We start from the raw sequence: 6,056 nt of genomic DNA on the forward strand, positions 1-6,056 counted from the left end.
CGTGAAAATTTTAATCTCGCTCGACTGGATTATTGTTGCTGAACAGGAATGTATAATGCTTTACAGGGTCGGAGAATCTTCTGCCTATTTTATATATTTTAAGCATCAAAGCAATTTTACCCTTCGTTAATGAGTTCAAAGTAGTATAACAAAATGCATTTGCATAGTGTGAGGCTAAGAGAAGAAGCTAAGACAATGCACAAACAGCAAATATGTGTATGTGTAATGTGTTTTTGAATTTTAATATATGGAAAGAAAATTTTATGTATAGATGGCCTTATGCAGGATTCAGGGTATATCGTACTCGGCCACTCCAGGCTAGCGCAGTGTAGCTTGTCTATAATGGGTTTACGTAATGAAAGGAAAATATCAAAATATTCGTTGGCCATGCCGATGAACATAATTTTAGATATAGAGAACACAAATCTGGCAGGTAGTCCACGCAGCTCCCCAAATCTCTCCCCAAATACAAGATCGCGCCAAACACATTGCAGTCATGTAAGCGCAGGATCTGTTTGTTTTTATTCTTTCCAAACTGAATTTATTCATTTTATTTTAATTTTAAATCGTAAAAGCAAAACAATTATAACAAGAAGATTCGAACAATACGGAGACTTGGAAGATCTTGAACCAACTATTATATTTGACTCCATGTAGATGATGACTGAAGAAATGGTTGTTGTCAAAAGCATCTTTTTACCTGTTTTGCACCTTTTGTGCAGTTCGTCGGCGTAGGAAAATTGAAAGGGCATACAAAACATTAGGACGGAATGCTCAATCTCCAAAGGATAGTTTCGACCATTACAGTAGATCTTGCCCTCATTTAGCACAATATTGTAGCAGCTAGTTAACGGACCCTCGTAGAAAACGATGAGCAGCATTGAGGCTCCAAAATGATCAGCCCGCTGCCAGATGGAATAGGGCGTTTGTAAGGCGGGATGGCGATCCTTATAACGCAGCCGGAGGTATCGCTCATACGATCCATGACACACGAACTCCATTATTTTACCGTCTATGAAGGAGCAGTTGTTCAAGCCTACCGAATATGTTTTCGCGGGATAAAGGAGTAGCAGCAGCCAGCAAGCAACCAAATTGAAATTGTAAGCTCCTGCGCAATGGGGACTTACTGGCATGGCCTACAATATTCCAGAAAATAATTCTGAAGGCATTTTTGACAATTTTTTCAATAATAAGACACCAAAATCAATGTAAACAAATAAAACTGCTCTAGTCGGCAGTGCCCGACTAAAAGATACCCTACGGCCAGCGCCGACCACCGTCACATACATTGCCACTGCCTTCTATACATATACATATATTTCCAAATTACGCCCAAGTAGCTTTATTTAAAATCAATACTTATCGAAAAAATGTAAGAAGGATTTATCCAATAAGAAATACTTGTTCTGCGAGCGACCTTAACGAATATTTTTCATATTATCAGAGAAACGAACAAGCCTTCTGTCTATTACATACACATACAATGTTTTATTTAATTTAATGGTTTCAGGGTATAAAAACACCTCCTTCTTACCCTTTATCAATTATGGTAATAAAAGTGATTTGATTTCAATTTCATTATGTTAAGCATATTGAGGCAATATCAAGGATAACTAGTCACTGCTACAGTCCGAATAGTGTGTTTAGCATCTGTAATTGATCAGGTTCCTCTACATTTTTTCAGTTGACGAAGATAGCTAAATTTTTCAAGCAAATTCTGAACACAGTTTTTGAAATTTAGTCGCCAAGCTTTCTTTAACTTAACCTAACCCTATTAAACTGTGCGTTTCCGTGGTTGACAGCTCTTTGCAGAGGCAAGTTAAAATTCTGTATGAATTTTGGAACCAATTTAGAACGCAGGTTCACTCACAATTTGCATGTTCCTTTTATGATATGCAGCAAAAAATATGATTGAAGTTTCGGGCTCAAATTCATTTCCAAGGATCTTTGTTAAAACTCATTTCTGACGTGTAGAAAGAAACTTAGGAAGTGGAACTAAAGATAGGTTCCTGGTTTCTACTTTTCTTTCAAATATATTATTTACAATTTTTTAAGCATTAAACGAAATGTAAACTTCTCGTTTGGTATACAGAGATCATGATTTTTGGAGTTATTTCCATATTCCCCAAAATTGACAAGCCCCTTGTCTAGTTGTAGAACTGTCTGCGTTTTTACCTGAATTCGCATGCTTTAAAGATTGTATAAGGATCGGGCTATAAGCACCGAAGCCCTCGAATAAGAAGGCATTTCCCATAGAAAAGTACTTCATCTCCATAAAGTGAGAAGCAAGTGGCGGGTTTTTCAGTTTTAGAGAATATGTGAAGGCAATTCAGATGATTGTGTGGTCGTATTGGATTCGGGGTATCTGCTAGTCGGGCATTCTCGCCTCGAGCTCTCTTTAATTGCTTTCAATTCGAGTGTGGCTGAAGGTTTATCCATTTTGCCGAACAACAAATATTAATAAAAACCCAATTCAGTTGATTTTCAAAACAATTACAAAAAGAAAAATTATATTTGAGCCGATCGTTCATCCGATATTCCTCCTCTGTTAATGGAATATAGCAAGTATCAAAGCATCACTAGGTACCGATGAAATTTGCAGTTTTATAAACTTTATTGGCTATTTCGATACGTTTATACTTGATTATAAACTCACTAAATGCATTTAAACTGATATAAGAAGAACAGCTGACATAAGAACCAACTTATCCGGTATAATAGGCACATCCCCAATATTAACTTGATAATCGTAGCGACTGTAATGCAGTATTGGTGTGTTGGCCTCCTCAAAATTCTGACCGTCCCTGTTCATGCAATGAGCGCGTAAAGCTGATGGATAGTACATATCTTCACTGAGGCAGTGTATATCTGAGTGTTTCAAATCAGACTGATAAACGTAAAAGCTTTTTGCGGAGTGTAAAGTTTTAGCAGTGAGTGTGTAGTCGCCCCCCTTCATCTTTAACACCATCAAGTTACAGTCGAAGAGGGGCGATTTGTGAAATGACACCAATAAAACAAGCTTTCCAGTTTCTGAGGTTTGCCACACTGTGTATGGAGTACCCCCTGGTGCTCTAAGATCTTTCCATTGCCTAGCCAGACTCTTTGTTATGGTATTTTTGCAAATTTTGGTAAATGTGACATCATTATATGAAGAACAGTTTCCCGTGTTATACGGTGGTGTCAAACTGTTGTCATGTTGAAAATCTCCTTTTAATTGGCTCTGCAGCATACTCAATAGTAGCAACTTTAAAATCTCGCTTTTCATTGTAAATTTGGAATTTTGATTTACTAGCTTGCTGGAATAAAACTGACAATTATAAATCTGACATTCAGCTTTAGATATAAGTTAGATTTCAGCTTATCTAATATGGAACTATTATGCAAGAACGCACTTTACATAGTAAGAAGCTAAGAGAAGAACGACAGACCTTTTGGTTTCTGGGATTGGCATAACCAAATTTCTCGAGAATCAAAGCATAGCCATATTTAATAGCTCATAATGCTGCTCATATCAACAACTAATGCCACTTTATAGCAAATAGCTGAAAAATATGTCGTAGTTCTTGGCACTTCAGTGCTAGTTGAAGCGGAAGGCAACATTTTGAATGAGCCGGAAAGACTTTCAAGCAATTATTCTTAAAAAGTTTAAATTGCAACGACAAAAGATGTTCCTATTACAGAATCCAAATGTGTATAGAGCCTTTATGCAATTGTATGTAACAGGGAGAATAATATATCTCTAAACTCACGATGATCAATAACCAAGTTGATGGAGTCTGCTTGTCCATATGACTGTATTAACGGATCGATGTCTTTCTATGTACCATACATTTTATTGAGACTGAATTTACCTGGGTTAAAGAACTTTTAATTTGTATCTAAAATATATTTTCTCTCAGCCCGTGAATATATTTTGGCAAGTTAACTTTTAATTTCCATTCAATTTTAAATCTATACGTACGTAGCATGTTTATAAAGGCTTCAAAATTTTTGCAGGTGATATTGCTAAGTAGCCTGCATTATTCTGTGGCTATTCGTGGCTCATTTGGGAATTGCTCTCGCTACTTTGGAATGCGCCTCGAGATGCAGTGCACTGGCCAGCTAACGAAACAACTGAAACTCAGGTATCCGGACGGATATGCAGACACCGATATTCCGTATGCAATCTTTGCGCCAAACCATTTAATGCTATTTGTTTTCGTTACAATGTACTACTCGCCAATCATGAACTGTAGCACTCTTCGAGTGCTAGACTCTAACAACTTCGAATGCGATTCACAAGACCAATTTAAATTGGCGCTCTCTAGGATGTTCTGCTACGACAGTCCCTTGACTTATACGGCGGCACTCCGAGATAATTGCATGAGTGCAAAGAATTTCGGATATCGCGCCATAGACCAATCTATTTTACAATATGCAGATGCTCCATGTACGGGTAGATTAAAAACAGCTAAGTGGTGGCTACTGCTTATCACGGCAATAGCCATTATGAGGCCCTTTTAGCATTTGGATGACGATTACATTTCGACAGACTTCAAATAACCTTAGGTTAAAATAAAGCCTGCTATGTGAAATCTTTCGATAAGAAATCGGAATCGAGATGCTCCATATACATAGAAGAGTCTGCCAGCTATACGTATAATCTTTCATGTACGTATAAATTAAAAGATCGCAACTAACTTATTTTGATTCATCTCACGTCCACAGATTACAGATAAAGGGCAACAAGAGATCTGTGGTTGGTTCCACTAAAAATAGAAAGGATTGCATCATTAAAAGCGAGTATGCAGTTAATATAAATGAACAAAAGCATATACTCATATATGGAATAAGATTGAATTTACTTTCAATTGAGTCTTAGTGGCCATTCTCCTTCTACTGAAAATAATATGCTTCATATGGAATCAGATAAACCCTACTTTTAAATAACCACAAATATGATTCGTTATTTGGAAACAAGGTTATATTCACAAAATGAATTGATTCTATTGCGACAATGGAGCGACAACAATGGAGCATATCCTTCCCTGAATCCAGGTGTACTGCACATGAAAGGCAAAATTGAATTAAGTCAGAAAAATGTGAGAAAAATAAAAGAAAATTGAAAACCAGTAACCATCCAGAGTTTGACATTTCGTGCCAATGTAAACCCTTCTGCAACTATTGAAAGCCAAATCATGTGCAGTTTCTCGCTGGCTACACGCACTTTGCCGGTGGCAACACTCGTTGCTACCTCGGCATATATTGATGTGGCTTTTACGGGGGCTAATACACACGGTCGTAACACGGTGACGAAGCTTATTTTAATTTTAATATGTGTCACATGATTTACAGCTGACGCTCGTGGCGCTCTCTTTGTGCCCAGACAGGGTTCTTAGCGGCCTCTGTACTCTGCTATTGACAGATTTCTCGAACAAAACGTTAATCTCACCGTGCTATATTCGCTCTCACTAGCATCACTTTGCTGATGAAACCGATGCCAAATACATGTGGAAACAAAGAGTAAGCCTTCATGCATCGTAAATACTAATTACCTACCATAGCTGGGCATTTCAAACTTGCACAACTTTGTTAAGTTTGGAACGATTCGATTTTAAATGTGGGCACACAAAAGTGAAAGGGCATACATTGGGCAGATAGCTTTTCAATTTTGGGGTAAGAAATAGGAAGTTATTGAAAAAGAGAAACATTCCTAATCCGAGAACTCACATGTTGAATTTAGAGGCTCGATTTGAATTATATCTAAACAAAACCAAAGTCTTTTCGTGTTTTACCCATTTTGAATGGCAACAGGGTATATAAGAAAAAAAAAAGCAGGTAAGTCAATTTAATAAACCCGTAGCTCAGAAGCCGGTCAATAATTTAGTTTGTCGTTTTAACAACACGCCAACCAAAAGAGGACGCACCCAATCTGCACTCCAATCAAATCCAAGTCCCAGAATGTTTCGAACCCACGTGCCATAACAAAGGCGAATAGCACCAAAGTATACCAGTAAAAGTGTTTAAGGGATACACGACCTGGAGATACTCTGTAGCCAGTGTCAAGCCAGTGTCGT

General features: G+C 37.5%; 1 long non-coding RNA gene across 1 annotated transcript; it reads left to right on the forward strand.

The window, feature by feature from the left end:
• Nucleotides 1–3,931: 3,931 nt before the first annotated feature.
• Nucleotides 3,932–5,791, forward strand: LOC135432942 (uncharacterized). The gene is made up of 3 exons (XR_010436993.1): nucleotides 3,932–4,650; nucleotides 4,708–5,655; nucleotides 5,723–5,791. It is a non-coding gene; the product is annotated as an uncharacterized LOC135432942 (long non-coding RNA).
• Nucleotides 5,792–6,056: the final 265 nt, after the last annotated feature.

Source organism: Drosophila montana, unplaced genomic scaffold, assembly GCF_035044405.1.
Source record: "Drosophila montana isolate Dmon_TW-CO22-7 unplaced genomic scaffold, ASM3504440v1 contig_3216_1, whole genome shotgun sequence".
In the NCBI taxonomy this organism is placed as follows: Eukaryota; Metazoa; Arthropoda; class Insecta; order Diptera; family Drosophilidae; genus Drosophila; species Drosophila montana.